At 36.1% G+C, this 16,965-nt stretch overlaps 1 protein-coding gene across 13 annotated transcripts in view; it reads right to left on the bottom strand.

Annotated features, from left to right (window-relative positions):
• Positions 1-16,965, bottom strand: part of PPP1R9A (protein phosphatase 1 regulatory subunit 9A) — a 349,347-nt gene that overhangs the window by 267,662 nt on the left and 64,720 nt on the right. The window lies entirely within an intron of this gene.

Below are 16,965 nucleotides of genomic sequence, written 5' to 3'. Positions count from 1 at the left end.
TATTTCAAATGCCAAAAAAGCCCATATGAACAAGATAGTTTAAGATTCATTACTTTCAGACAAAACACTTGACCCTTCTCGAAGTTAGTTTCCTTACATGTAAAATGAGAGGGGTAAATAGTTCACTGGTCTTCAAATTTTATTTTCAGAAGTACCAGATTGCTTCAGGGTTAGGTGGAAACCAAGCCAGCTCCAAACCTCACTTAAATGAGAGCAGATGAAGTTTTAACTAGTTTCTATATTGGAGTCCTGTGTAGAATTGTAGAATTTCATTTGGAAAAAAAAGGGGGAGAAGAGTTTTGCTGCTGAAAATAATTATTCAGAAAACAATAAAAATAAATAACCTCAGATCCCATTTATTTAAGATCATGATTGCAATAAATACTTCTATTGAAAACAGATACTGTTTTACTTCTGCCATAATGCCCCCTCACCATAAACAACTAGAAAATTGGAAAAAGATAGTTTTTCAGACATTGAGACAGACAACAGGCAGCCCAGGACTTATGACCCGTGAGTGAAGAAAAACAGGCAGTGAAACTCTTCTTCCAGGAGGTACTTTCCACAATCAGAGTGCAGGAAGGGGAGCCTCCTGAAAGGAGATCATGAAAGTCTCACTGAATTGAGGAGACAGAAGTTAAGATTTAGGGGAAACAAAAGAGGCTGGAGTTTGTGGGGGAGAATATCAGAGAGTTGGGATGTTGGCAAAGAAAAAGCTACAGAAATCTGCACAGAGGTCCCTTCATTCAATGGCTGACAAGTAAACTGCCCATATGTATGAAGAAAACTCCATGAGGTTTGGTGAGCCATCTGGGAGCTGGAAACTAAATAATTCCCAATGGTCTCACTGGGCTGGGAGACTAGGTTCAGATGGACATTAGTGCAGTAATACTGAAGACCCCAGACACTAAGCAGATACCTCAGAAGGGTCATATCTTAGTAGTGCTAACCTAACCTACATAATGGAGAAGGAAATGGCAACCCACTCCAGTACCCTTGCCTGGAGAATCCCAGGGACGGCGGAGCCTGGTGGGCTGCCGTCTATGTGGTCGCACAGAGTCGGACACGACTGAAGCAACTTAGCAGCAGCAGCCTACATAAGGTGTTGCTCAGTTCAGTTCAGTCACTCAGTCACGTCCGACTCTTTGTGACCCCATGCTTCTCTGTCCCATCACCAATTCCCGGAGCTTCCTCAAACTCAGGTCCACTGAGTCGGTGATGCCATCCAACCATCTCATCCTCTGTCATCCCCTTCTCCTGCTAGACCCAACCCAACAAAGCTTCGAAAAAAAGTCTCAAAAAAATCGAGCTAAAGCACAACTTAGGCACCACCTGAAACAAATTTTTAAAAATCTAAAGGAACACAATAAAAATCCAAATATTTAATAGCATAACAGTCACACAATACAAAAAATTCCAGGTGTTATGAGTCAAAAGATAAAAATGAGATCCATAAGTGTGTGGGGAGAAAAGAGAGAAAACAGACCCCAAGATGCAAAAAATAATAAACTCAGCAAACGAGGAAACTTTAAAACAGCTTATATGTATAGGCTCAAGTGTTTAGAATATGATAAAAAGGAAAGTGGAAGGCATAAAAATGGAACTTGGGGAGACGAAAAACACAGTACCTGAAGTGAAAAGATTAGTAAGTTTAAAAACACAGTAAATAACAAAAGTGGAAGAGAGAAATTTTAAAAGAACTGTAAAAATGAATACAGCCTAGGTAACCTGTGGGACAATATTAACCAGTCCGATATATGCACAATTAGAATCAAAAAGGAAAGAAGGTCAGAAAAAGCATTTGAAGAAATAATGGCCAATAATTTACCAGGTTTTTATAAAAATAATAAACTCTCAGCTAGAGTTCAAGTAGGATATACACAATGAAAACCACACCAGAGAACATCAAATCACATTACTGGAAATCAGTGATAAAGTCTTTAAGCAGCTGTAGGCATACTTTAATAGCCTACATGGGAGTCTTCTATCAGATATCTGTCGGGGAAATACTTTCTCACAGTATTCTTACTCATTTTTTAACAGTTCCTTTTGATGAGAAGATTACAGGTTTTATCAAACCCAATTTATCAATTTCCCTTTCAGGGTTAGTGCTTTCTATGTCCTATATAATTAATCATTTCCTATCTTCAGGCCATGAAAATATTCTCCCATGATCTCCTATGATCCATCATAAATTAATGTTTATATATATCATGAACTAGAGTTCAAGGTACATTTTTTCCCCAAATATACAAGCAATTGTTCCAGCCAGACTAGAAAACACCATAATTTATGGAACATTGCAAGGAGTACACAGAATGGCCTTGCCTCACTAGTGAAGAATAATGAGCCGTGGACTAAATACTGCTCTTGCCCTGCCTAACAAATATTTAAAAGCAAGCTCCAAAAGAATAAAATTGTTTCCAAGTAAATTAACTGCATCAAAACCTCAACAATATTAATATAAATACAAAAATGTTTAGTACCCAATAATGTCTGGCATCCAATCAAATATTCTAAAGAAGCAGAAAAACTTGAACCATGACATTGAGATCAATCAATCAATTGAAGCTAACCAAGAATTGACACAAATTGCAGAAATTGTAGATATGGACATGAGATGATCATTTTAACTGTACCAAGTGGTCAAAAAGTTAAGAAGAAATATGCAATATTTAGGGATAAATCTGGCCAAAAAATGAGCAACAGTGTACACTGAAAATTACTAAACTTCTCAGAGCAATTAAATTAAATTAAAAATGGAAAGCTACATTTTGTTAATGAAAATTCAATATTGTCACAATGTAAGTTCTCCCCAAACTGATAAGCAGATTCAAATCAAAATACCAGTAGGTTCTTTTGTAGAAATTGACAAGCTAATTCTAAAATTCATATGGAAATTCAAATTACTTAGAGGACCCAAACAACTTCAGAAAAGAAGAACATACTGTGAAGGCTAACTCTTTCTGACTTTTAGACACTATAAAGCTACACAACACAATGTACAGGCAGTGTCCAGAAACAGTCCCAGACGTATATGGACAACTGATTTTTAGCAAAGGCAACTCAGTAGAAAAAGATAATCTTTTCAACGAAAGATACAGAACCACTAGATATCCATATGAAAACAATACAGAATATTGATCCATATCTCACAGCATATATAAAATTAACTCAAAATGTTATCATATACTTAAAACCAAAAACTATACAAATCTAGAAGGAAACACAGAATATTTTTGTGACCTTGGGTAAACCAAAGACTTCTTAGATAGGATACCAAAAGATGATTCACAAAAGAAAAAACTATAAAACTGTACTTCAAATTTTAACAGCTTCTTCTATTCAAATATACTGTTAAGAGAATAAAGGGACAGGCCAAACACTTGGAAAGTGTTTGCCAATACATATATCTGATAAAGGACTCTTATCCAGAATACATAACAAACTTTTAAAACTCAACAATAAGAAAACAAACAACTTAACTTTAAAAATTGGTAAAATATTTCATCATACATTCACAAAACAAGACATATAGATGGCGAAAAGGAATAAAAGATGCTTGATATCATTAGTCATTACAGAAATTCAAACTAAAACCACAATAACATTCTCTTATACACCTATTAGAACAACTAAAATTAAAGATTGAGCACATCACATCAGAAGTAAAGGAACTAGAATTCTCATACACTGTTAGTGGGAAAATAGAATGGTACAGCCCTTTTGGAAAATGGCTTGGCAATTTCTTTAAAAGTTAAATATATGGTAACAAAGAGAAAATAGAGAAATTAAGGAAACAATTTCATTCACCATTGCAACAAAAAGAATAAAATACTTAGGAATAAATCTACCTAAAGAAACAAAAGACCTGTATATAGAAAACTATAAAACACTGATGAAAGAAATCAAAGATGACACAAACAGATGGAGAGGTATACCATGTTCAAGGATCAGAAGACTCAATATAGTGAAAATGAGTATACTACCAAAGCAATCTATAGATTCAATCCAATCCCTATCAAGCTACCAATGGTATTTTTCAGACAACTAGAACAAATAATTTCACAATTTGTATGGAAATATAAAAAACTTCAAACAGCCACAGCAATCTTGAGAAAGAAGAATGGAATTGGAGGAATCAACCTGCTTGACTTCAAACTATACTACACAGCTACAGTCATTAAGACAGTATTGTACTGGCACAAAGACAGAAATGTAGATCAGTGGAACAAAATAGAAAGCCCAGAGATAAATCCATGCACCTATGGACACCTGGCTCAGACAGTAAAGCATCTGCCTACAATGCGGGAGACCAGGGTTCAATCCCTGGGTTGGAAAGATCTCCTGGAGAAGGAAATGGCAACCCACTCCAGTATTCTTGCCTGGAAAATCCTGTGGAAGGAGGAGCCTGGTAGACTACAGTCCATGGGGTTGCAAAGAGTTGGACACAACTGAGCTACTTCACTTTCTTTCTTTCAGGGATACCTTATCTTTGACAAAGGAGGCAAGAATATACAATGGAGAAAAGACAATCTCTTTAACAAGTGGTGCTGAGAAAACTGGTCAAGCACTTATGAAAGAATGAAACTGGGAACACTTTCTAACACCATACACAAAAATAAACTCAAAATGGATTAAAGATCTAAATGTAAGACCAGAAACTATACAACTCCTAGAGGAAAACATAGGCAAAACACTCTCTGACATAAATCACAGCAGGATCCTCTATGACCCACCTCCCAGAGTACTGGAAATAAAAGCAAAAATAAACAAATGGGCATAATTAAACTTAAAAGCTTTTGCAAAATGAAGGAAACTATAAGCAAGGTAAAAAGACAGCCTACAGAATGGGAGAAGATAATAGCAAATGAAGCAACTGGCAAAGAATTAATCTCAAAAATATACAAGTAGCTCATGCCACTCAATTCCAGAAAAATAAACGACCCAATCAAAAAATGGACCAAAGAACTACACAGACATCTCTCCAAAGAAGACATACAGATGGCTAACAAACACATGAAAGATGCTCAACATCACTCATTATCAGAGAAATGCAAATCAAAACCACAATGAGGTACCAGCTCACGATGGTCAGAATGGCTGCTATCAAGAACTCTACAAACAATAAATGCTGGAGAAGAGGCAGAGAAAGGGAACCCTCTTACACTGTTAGTGGGATTGCAAACTAGTACAGCCACTACAGAGAACAGTGTGGCGATTCCTTAAAAAACTGGAAATAGAACTCCCATACGACCCAGCAATCCCAATGCTGGGCATACACACCGAGGAAACCAGAATTGAAAGAGACACGTGTACCCCAGTGTTCATCACAGCACTGTTTACAATAGCTAGGACATGGAAGCAACCTAGATGTCCATCAGCAGACAAATGGATAAGAAAGCTGTGGTACATATACACAATGGAATATTACTCACTATTAAAAAGAATGCATTTGAATCAGTTCTAATGAGGTAGATCAAACTGCAGCCTATTATACAGAGTGAAGTAAGTCAGAAAGAAAAACACCAACACAGTATATTAACACATATATATGGAATTTAGAAAGATGGTAACAATAACCCTGTATGTGAGACAGCAAAAGAGACACAGATGTAAAGTACAGACTTTTGGACTCTGTGGGAGAAGGCAAGGATGGGATGATTTGAGAGAATAGCATTGAACATGTATGTTATCATATATGAAATAGATCACCAGTCCAGGTTCGATGTATGAGACAGGGTGCTCAGTGCTAGAGCTCTGGGTCAACCCTGAGGGATGGGGTGGGGAGGGAGGTGGTAGTGGGGTTCAGGATGGGGAACACATGTACACCCATGGCTGATTCCTGTCAATGTATGGCAAAAACCACTACAGTATTGTAAAGTAATTAGCCTCCAATTAAAATAATTTTTTTTAAAAAGGATCCTTTTGTAAAACAAACAAACAAAAAGTTAAATATACACTTACCATGTGACCCAATCAACCCACCCCTACATGTTTACCCAAAAGACAAGTGTATGCTTATACAAAAACTTGTATGCATACATTTTATAGCAACCTTATTTATAATATCTAAAATGTAAACAATTCCTACATCACCATCATCATAAATTGATATACAAATTGTGGTACAACATAAAATAGAATCCTTCTCAGCAATACAAGGGCTTCCCTTGTGGCTCAGGTGGTAAAGAATCGGCCTGCAATGTGAGAGTCCTGGGTTCGATCCCTGGGTTGGGAAGATCCTCTGGAGAAGGGAAAGGCTACCCACTCCAGTATTCTGGCCTAGAGAATTCCATGGACTATGTAGTCCATGGAGTTGCAAAGAGTCAGACATGACTGAGTGACTTTCACTGCACTTCACTTCAGCAATACAAAACAATAAAGAACTAATGTGTGCACAACTTGAATAATTATACCAAACCAAAAGCCAAGCCAAAAAAGGGACACATTCAAATATCCTATGTATGTAAAATTCTAGAAAATAGAAATTAATCAATAATAACTCAGAGTATCTCACTAATTGTCTGAAGTGGAAGGTGGGGGATTACATAGGGACCCAAAGAAACTTGTATATGATTATATGTTCATTATCTTCATTGTGGTGATAATCTCATAAGCAGATATATTACATCCAAACTTACCAAACAGTATACTTTAAAGATGTACAGTTTATTGGAAATTGACTGTATCTCAATAAAGTTATCTTAAAAGAAGAAACCATAACCAATCAGGCTTTGAAGAGCAAAGGGGGAAATGGGAAAGAGAAATGGTGAACAACAACAATTTGGTAGACACTTAAAAAGATTTCCGCTGTGCAATATCCAAAGTATTATACATTGTTAGTCTTAACACCTTGAACCTCATTTGGCTCCATCATCCCAATATTGTACTAGATCCAGATGCATGCTCCTATTACCACAAGAGCTTAGATGCAGTTATCTTTATGATCCAATCACTATCATGAATTTCAAATTCTATAATTTACTAGCTACAAAAGCAAAATAAACCATGCCTGACTTTCTAAAATTGGTGCTCTTTACATTATACTGCTTGGCCTCTGAAAATAACCGGGTCTATTGAGAAACATATTATTGAGTGTCCAAAGACTGATTTAAGATATACTCTTAGAAAAGATTTTTAATTGAAGTTTTTAATATTTTGATTGATCAAAAGCTTTATGAAGCATATTTAAATGGATCAAAACAGTCTTTTTCTAATTATGTTCAAAAAACTTCACAACTACTTTATTACCCAAATGCATATTAAATTTGTTTATAGCCAATAAATAGATTAAAATTTTCAACTAATGGGAGCAACCTGACAAATATTTTCCAAATAAGTTGGCTACATACACAATAATTTGTATAATGGGAGAAAACATGTGACTTAGTAAATATGTGTTATAGATGCAATAAATGTCTACTCTGTTACATTAGGGGCTTCTCTGGTGGCTCAAAGGTCAAGAATCTGCCTGCAGTGTGGGAGACCTGGGTTTGATCCCTGGGTCAGGAAGATTCCCTGGAGAAGGGAATGGCAACCCACTACATTATTCTTGCCTGGAGAATCCCCATGGACAGAGGAGCCTGGCAGGCTACAGTCCATAGGGTCGCAAAGAGTAGGACATGACGGAGCAACTAACACTTCACTTCACTTCACTGTTACATTAAAAAATGATTCTACAACTTCAGAGTGCATCAGAATCACAGGGATGCTTTGTTGAAAAGAAGATAACTACCTTTAAAAGCAAGTTCTACAGTAAATCACTGTAAGGAAACAGAATGAGACGATTACAGTGTGCTCCGGTGAAAAAAATATGGACTCTATAGTATACACCACTCCTTGCTATCTGATCCTAGTCTGTCTTTGAGCTATTTTACCACTCAGAGTAAGTTATAGATGACTGATTATCATAGATAACCAAGAGCAATGCAGATAATTCTTGTTTATAGAGAATCCGTCCAGTTAACAAGGGTCAACGAGTCCCTGAATGGGCCGGAATGGAAAAGGCCGATTTTCTGACCATTTACAAATTCAATATCTCCTACACCACACAAATCTGGATATCTTTGACTTTCCTTTGAATTGGTTATAACATACAGCTGATTCCCTCACTAATAATGATTCATCATGTGTTCAATATTTATAAAACTCCTTGTATATCTGTGAGTGATGATTTTACTTTTAACTTTAAGAATGAGTTGTATAATATACATGATAAAGTGTTTTGCTTTTTCTGGTGTGGTGCCTGTATGAGCATCCACATGAATTCAGAAATGCACATTCTCAGGCTACATCCAGACCTACTAAATGAGAAAACGTGGAGGTAAGGGCCAGCAATCTTGTCTAACAAGTCCTCCAGGTGATTCTGAAACAATTTAAAATTTAAAAATCCTAGGCTAAAGATTCAGAAAACTAAGATCATGGCATCCGGTCCCATCGCTTCATGGCAAATAGATGGGGAAACAGTGGCTGACTTTATTTTTTGGGGCTCCAAAATCACTGCAGATGGTGACTGCAGCCATGAAATTAAAAGACACTTACTCCTTGGAAGGAAAGTTATGACCAACCTAGACAGCATATTAAAAAGCAGAGACATCACTTTGCCAACAATGGTTCATCTAGTCAAGGCTATGGTTTTCCCAGTATTCATGTATGGATGTGAGAACTGGACAATAAAGAAAGCTGAGTGCCAAAGAATTGATGTTTTTGAACTGTGATGTTGGAGAAGACTCTTGAAGAGTCCCTTGGACTGCAAGGAGATCCAACCAGTCCATCCTAGAGGAGATCAGTCCTGGGTGTTCACCAAAAGGACTGATGTTAAAGCTGAAACTCCAATACTTTGGCCACCTGATGCAAAGAGTTGACTCATTTGAAAAGACCCTGATGCTGGGAAAGATTGAGGGTGGGAGGAGAAGGGGACAACAGAGGATGAGATGGTTGGATGGCATCAATGACTCAATGGACATGGATTTGGGTGGACTCTGGCAGTTGGTGATGGACAGGGAGGCCTGGTGTGCTGTGGTCCATGGGGTCGCAAAGAGTCAGACACAACTGAGAGACTGAACTGACTGAACTGAGGCTAAAGATGCCTTAAAATTGAGATAACCACTGGGTGGAGGGCTAATCACATTTACTTTGATTTTTTTTTCTTGTCAAAGGGATCACCATATTTAATCCTTATTTTAAAAAACTTAATGCAAACTTAAAAATACTGAACAGCTAAGCACTAAAAAAGTCTGGCTAAATCAGGAGTTATGCAATGTAAGAAATACATGCTAATATGCCACCACCACTACGTAAGGCAGTGGAGATGGAGAAAAAGGATGTCAATCATTCCAAAATATTAGGATAAGAAAAAGCGGATTTGAGGAAAATGTGGATTTGAGTTACAGTCATTCTACTTCACACCTAAAGAATGGTTTCCTCTCAACACATATTTTGACTCATAATTTCTTATTTTCACTTTTAAAGACTTTTTTAAAAAGAGCAATTTCAGGTTTACAACAAAATTAAGAGGAAGGTACAAAGATTTCCCATATATTCCAGCCCCCACACAAGCGCAGACCCCCTAGGTATCAATATGTTCAGAACAGTACATGTTTTACCAAAGATGAACCTACAGTGACACATAATCACTTTGATGTCTCAAAGTCCATACTCTACCTTAGGGTTTACTCTTGGTATACATTCTATGGATTAAAACAAATTATAATCACATATAACCATATAATATGATATAGTGCATGTTCACTGCACTAAAATTCCTCTGTATTCTTCCCATTCGCTCTCCCATTTCCCCCTAATTTTCCATAAAGTACTGTAGTAGAAGCTTCTCATTTTACTTTCCCACTGTTTCCAAAGGTTAAGAAAATGTAATAGAAATAACTGCCTACATAATTCAGATAGTCAAATTCTGTTTTTATATTCAATAGAAATTATTTAGCCAGGCCTTCTAATCTACTCAGATCTGTTGAAAGTTGGCTGATCACTCCAATTTGGTTCATTCCTTAAATACACTGTATTACCATTTCAAAACATTAAGAAGAAAAAAAAATTTACAAAACTGCTCTGCTGGCCTTTTATCCAGCAAATTTTTTAAAACTTGATCGGGTTCTTCTTAAATAATTAAATTACAAATGTCTAAAATATTAATAAATAATAGAATATGAGAAGATACAAAAATTCTATCATTAAATTATAAAGGGCCTTTAATAGACTTGATTTTTTGTTTAACTAAGCTATTTCCTCCAGAGTTGTACTTGGGTTACATCTACATACTCCCAACATCTGCTTCTAACAAAATTTTCTAGTATTTTAGTTGTAATGGAGACCGAATATCAGAAGGTAAGAGCTTCCCATCTGGAAACACAGACAACAAATTCCTAGACATTTTGCCCACAAGTGTCCAGCGTAATGAACCTCTGACCCAATAGTAATTATTCATTGTTACCTATTTTTTAAATCCCACAAACAAAAACTTATACATGGAAGATGTGCTTTCTTACTTTTGAGCTGCGATATTAAATAATTTAGAACACAAGAGAGTTGCACTTCAAATGACAATTTTCATTTTACAGGAATAAACCTAGAAATCTAAATAACAACAAAAATGTATATAACCAGATACGGAGCAATTGGTAGAAAAGTTAGTAAATGAGTCAGAAGAGAAAAAAATTATCTTAAATATGTTTTCAAAAGGTAAGGGTATTTTTTTGAGAATTAAAAAAATAGTTAATATATAAGTGGTATAAATTTAATTGTGTAAAACATTTTTACATGACCCCTGTTGCTATAATAATTCTGTATATATCCCTTTTAGTAAAAGACTGGGTACTATTATAGAATTCTGGGAAGACACCTAAAATTTTATACTTTAGGATAAGGAGATATGTAAGATATATATGTTCACTAGTATAAATAATGTTACAAAGAACATTTCCCTCCTTTTGGATTATTTATGTAAAATACACTATAAGAATTAGGCCTACTAGCTCAAAGGATATGAACATGTCTTCACTGATTTTACTGGAAAAAACACTTCTTCTCCTACTGTTATATTTAATGCAAAAAGAGCATTAACTTTTTCAATAGCTAAGATACTGTTTTCTTAAAAGGATTTAATTTCTAAATCTTTGTACTTATTTTTATAGTTTCACTAAATCTACATTTTTTTCTTTTAAACAGAATCTAAAATGCTACTAATTTGCTAAATAGAATGAATTATTACTATTATCATCACCATCATCGTCTTTATCATACACAACAGAGGCACAGCCAAAGCTAGATTTAAAAGACAAAAAAGCTTCAAGAGATAAATATCCCTTACTTTTGTCAACATCATGATATGGTATTTTGGCTAACAGTTTATCAATTTCTGTCCATTTCCAAGTATTTTACTTTTACCCCTAAACCTCGGCTGGCCTCTTATTTTTGATGTCACCAAGGAACCAGATTGTTTATAATGTCAAATACTACAGTTCATGCTTAAAAGGAAAGTGAGCCAATGACACCCAGATACCAGAAAACAGCTCCAAGCCAAAAGTTGCTACTCAAACTACACAAGTCATCTTAAATGTGGTTGGAAGGTAAGCAGATAATTTTAGAGCATTAAAGATTTGATTATAAGCCAATTGAATTTCCAGAAGGACAAATCAAAATTGTCTAAAACTAGAAGCAGTATCTTTTTTAAAAGTATATTCTGCCTTATGATCCAGCAACCCCACTGCTGGGCATACACAGTGAGGAAACCAGAATTGAAAGAGACACGTGTACCCCAATGTTCATTGCAGCACTGTTTACAATAGCCAGGACATGGAAGCAACCTAGATGTCCATCAGCAGACGAATGGGTAAGAAAGCTGTGGTACATATGCACAATGGAGTATTACTCAGCCATTAAAAAGAATACATTTGAATCAGTTCTAATGAGGTGGATGAAACTGGAGCCTATTATACAGAGTGAAGTAAGCCAGAAAGAAAAACACCAATACAGTATACTAACACATATATATGGAATTTACAAAGATGGTAACAATAACCCTGTATGCGAGATAGCAAAAGAGACAATGTATAGATCAGTCTTCTGGACTCTGGAGAGGGCGAGGGTGGGATGATTTGGGAGAATGGCATTGAAACATGTATAATATCATGTATGAAACGAATCACCAGTCCAGGTTCAATGCAGGATACAGGATGCTTGGGGCTGGTGCACTGGGACGACCCAGAGGGATGGTATGCGGAGGGAGGAGGGAGGAGGGTTCAGGATGGGGAACACAGGTATACCTGTGGCAGATTCATTTTGATATATGGCAAAACCAATACAATATTGTAAAGTTAAAAAAAAAAAAAAAAGAGTAGCAATATGAAAAAATTAAAAAAAATTTAAAAAAATAAAAATATATTTTACCCAAAAGTCAAAATCATGAATCTCATCTCTGAATGCCAATATTTTAATACATGTGTGACAATAATTTCAATTATTCTATTGTAAAAAAGCATGAAATCAGGTGGCAAATACTGGGAAAGGGAGAGAAACAGATCAGGTCTTTGGAGAACTTGAGCAATGAAACTAAAAAGAAGGTAACATTAATGATAAAAGGTGCGAACTTGAAAGAGCCTAATATATCCAATATTATTCAACCAAAAATTATAAAGTTTCCTCCTTCTCCATCAAAATTGTCACCATTGCATTTTCTACCTAATAATCTCAAGCTACTTTCCAAATCTTTAAAAACTGTGCAGTCTTTATTTCACTAAAAATCTGAAAAGGACTATCACTTCCCCTCCTCCTACCTGCCAAGTCTTCTTTAATATCACATTTTTCTCAGAAGTTTCTCATACACATCCATGCATGGCAACAGCATCATCTATTAGAATTAAACTAGGAGATAAGAAAAATTTTATGATTCCATTTCATATAGAAGTATAAAGGAGTTTGGGGAAACACTCTCATTCATGAGCAATCTTCCTCTATAATAACTACAGCAATTTGTAATAACCTCAATTTTTCCTCTTGAATGCTAAGGAAATGTGGATATTAGTGTGAGAAAATTAAAAACAGAAAATCGCCTCTATTAGAATATATATATACATAAATATGTATCATTATAAATTAACCATGGGTAAACCACCTGAGAATTTTATTTGAACATACTAAACAGACACTGGAGGCTAAAAAGAAAATTACCTGTAATACAAAATAAAAAAATGCCCCAAAGAAAATTACCTCTAATAAGTTTTTAAATTATACCTCCTGCCTAAAAGGGATATGGAGAGGAGAGTACCCTACCTAGGAAATATGAACTGACATCTGGATCCAAAAACCTAGCTTCCAGCTCCTGTTTTCCTTCTCTCAATTACAAATAATTGAGATAATTAAAAACTGTAAGCAAGCAACCATCTTCCATTATTTTCTATCACAGTTCGATAGCAATTTATAAATATTTATTTGCTCCTTTATTATTCCTTCCGCTACACAGGAAGTTGCTTGGAGCTAGAAAAAGACTCTGTTTCTTTACATTAAAATACATGTTTAGTTCAGAGCCTGACACATAATTACCACTCAATGAAGATTAGTTGTATGAATAAATGACTCTGTCAAAAGCATTTCTTAAATTATCTCATTGTGAAGATTACTTTCTCATGGTATCAGTGGCCTTTAAGCAAACAGTCAATACTTTTATCACCTTTCTTTTAAAATCCAAAACCAATAGGAAAAAAAAAAGCAATTTTTATGTACACTGTTATAATAAAACATTCCATAGTTACAGGGTACTTTGGAAATCAGCGAGGCCAAGATTAGGCAAACATCCAGTTATAAGCCAGTAATGGATTATGAAACCAATTTAGATCATGTACAATATTTTTTTAATTAGAATAGAAAAACATTCTAATGTACTACATGATGCAAGTGAAAGTCGCTCAGTAGTGTCCAACTCTCTGCGACCCCATGGACTGTACAGTCCATGGAATTCTCCAGGCCAGAATACTGGAGTGGGTAGCCTTTCTCTTCTCCAGGGGATCTTCCCAACCCAGGGATCGAATCCAGGTCTCCCACCTTGCAGGCAGAGTCTTTACCAGCTGAGCCACAAGGGAAGCCCTGATGTAAAAGTAGGTATTATTTCGTGAAACTTTTACCTATCTATCACATATTACATATTATAACACATATATGCACATACATATATATGCACGTAAATGTGTGGAACCATACACTGGGTTAAAGTTTAAAATGAGATACGAGTTAAGACTTTTTGGAAAAACACCGATCTAGACAATTACACTAATGGTTCCTCACAAGTATGAATTTTCAGATCTAGTATTTCAATCTACAGAGCTAAGTACCACAAGGTATTCCAAAGCGAAAAGATAATGACTTTTACACTGTCAACCAGTATGAATTGCACACAACTCTTCTCTTCATCTTATTAGATAATTGAGAGCTATGTCCATATAACATCTGGCTAGAACTAGCTTCCACTATGTTTAATAACTGACCATAGGATACAGAAGTTCAGTTCAGTTCAGTCGCTCAGTCGTGTCCGACTCTTTGTGACCCCAAGGACTGCAGCACGCCAGGCCTCCCTGTCCATCACCAACTCCCAGAGTCTACTCAAACTCATGTCCATTGAGTCGGTGATGCCATCCGGCCATCTCATCCTCTGTCGTCCCCTTCTCCGCCCTCCTTCAATCTTTGCCAGCCTCAGGGTCTTTTCAAATGAGTCAGTTCTTTGCATCAGGTGGCCAAAGTATTGGAGTTTCAGCTTCAGTCCTTCCAATGAATATTCAGGACTGACTTCCTTGAGGATGGACTGGTTGGATCTTCTTCCTGTCCAAGGGATTCTCATGAACAGTATGAAAAGGATATGGAAGATAGCTGCATAGTTACCATTCAGAACAAAAACTGAGGAATGAGCTGTATTCTTCCACCTAAGTCACCGCAGAATTTGATATTTCCTCTGAGGAAAATTAAGAGGTAATAACTTTACATAGTTCAGAAAGTATTCAGAGCTCTTCCATGGGGTGACCTTGATAATAATAGATTACAAGTAACTGCAGGTCAACTGAAAACAGCTTTCTAAAACAAAATGTTTTTAAGTCCACATTTTTTAGAAGTAACCTAAAATTACTGTCAACTCTTTGCATCCACTTGCTAAATAGCATTTAAAATCAGTGCTTATTATCTTCCGTAAAAATATAAGGGCGATATTCGCAAACCACACGTTCCATTGAGAGATCTCCAACAAACTCACATGGGACAGCACTGATCCGTGGCTGTACTGTCGGACTCGCGGACGGCAATGTGAAATACGCCTGGCCAGTATTAAACCAAAATTAATACAATTTATGACTAAAAAACTAAAAATCTGATCGGGAATTACAAGTACCTGACAGATCTGACTTACAAAATGGCAGGAGTTTATTCCAACAGGCAAATTCTAATAGGAAAAGAATTTCTAGAATCATTGGAAAGCCGAAACAATACTCATAATACTTATACTGGGTTATGATTTTATTCTCAGTATGACTGATGTTTATTTCGGAGAAAAGTACAAGGTAAAAATATGCTGAGTGAAAATGAGTATAACACCATTTAAAAAATAGAAAGACCAAGACAAGAAAAAATAGTGAGGAATAACTTGGCAATGTACAATTGTTAAGCGATCTCTGAGGAAAAAAATGTAAACGTATGGAAAAAACACTATTCACACCTAATAGCAGGGCTTTCCAATCCCTCCATTTTCACAAGCTTTGCATCCCAATCCACTTTGAAGACTATTAGCACTAAACACATCTCACCCTTTGGCCCACTTCCCAGCAATCGCACGATATGCCCAACGAGCCTAAATCCCCCTTCACCACCTGGTCAGTACCCATGACACTCTCTGTATTTCTCGATTTGGTCTTACTCTGCCACTGTGCTCTCCGGAACTCTCTGTTTATCAATGGTACAGCTGGTTTTTATTTCTCTCTTTTAAATTCTCTCCTGAAATCAAACCTTTTGTTTCCACCTCAAAAGAAAATGACTTGTCAGAAGTCAGCAATGTCCTCGATGCTGTTCAGTTCTCCTATGAGCTGAACCATAAGCAACTTAACAAAACAGATTTTCTGGAAACACTTTTTAACTTGGCACCAACCATCTTGGTTCTTCCAGAAATTCACTGCTCTTCTTGCCTCCTTTGCCTGGTCCTTTTCTCTCCAGCCCCTCAATTCTGGAGTGCTCCAAGACTCACACTTTGGACCTCTCCCTCTTTTATACTATCACTCTCTACTGACAATTGTCAAATTTCTATCTTCAACCCAGCCTTCTCCCCCGAACTGCCTATTAAGTACCTCAATTTAAATGCCTAACAGGTACCTCAAATTTAATACATACAACCGTATTACTGACCCACCCCAGTGACTTCAAGCCCCCATTCCCTGCAGTCTTCCTTCACACTAAGAAAAGATAATTATATGCTTCTGACTGTTTAGGCCAAAATTTCCACTGATATCCTTGACTCTCTTACAACATAGATAATCTGTTGGCCAAATGGGATCTACCTTCACAATATACTCAGACACATGATATCCTTACTTAAGCAGTTACTATTATTCTCTGTACTCCCAGCAAGAATACAAGCTACATATGGGGAAGGACTACGTCTGTTTTGGTCATTGTAGCATCCCAAATAACTAGACTAGAAACGGACAAATAATAGACATTCAATAAATATATGCAGTATGAAAAATTAAATAAATAAATGAGAGGCTCCAGATCCTCAGTTCCACTCAAAATAATAGTAGTCTCAGCAAGGTAAAACATTTCATAAAGTTGAACTTAAAACAGCCTTAATCATTCTTTCACAAAGCTCCTTTCATTTAATGAATGCATATTCACCACTGCAACCAGTCAAAATGAAATATGGATTAAGAACATAATATGTTAATAATCATAGAGATAATTCACTATCTTACAAAAGTT

Source organism: Bos taurus, chromosome 4 (genome assembly GCF_002263795.3).
Source record: "Bos taurus isolate L1 Dominette 01449 registration number 42190680 breed Hereford chromosome 4, ARS-UCD2.0, whole genome shotgun sequence".
Taxonomy (NCBI): Eukaryota; Metazoa; Chordata; class Mammalia; order Artiodactyla; family Bovidae; genus Bos; species Bos taurus.
This window is presented reverse-complemented; position numbering and strand designations above follow the sequence as displayed.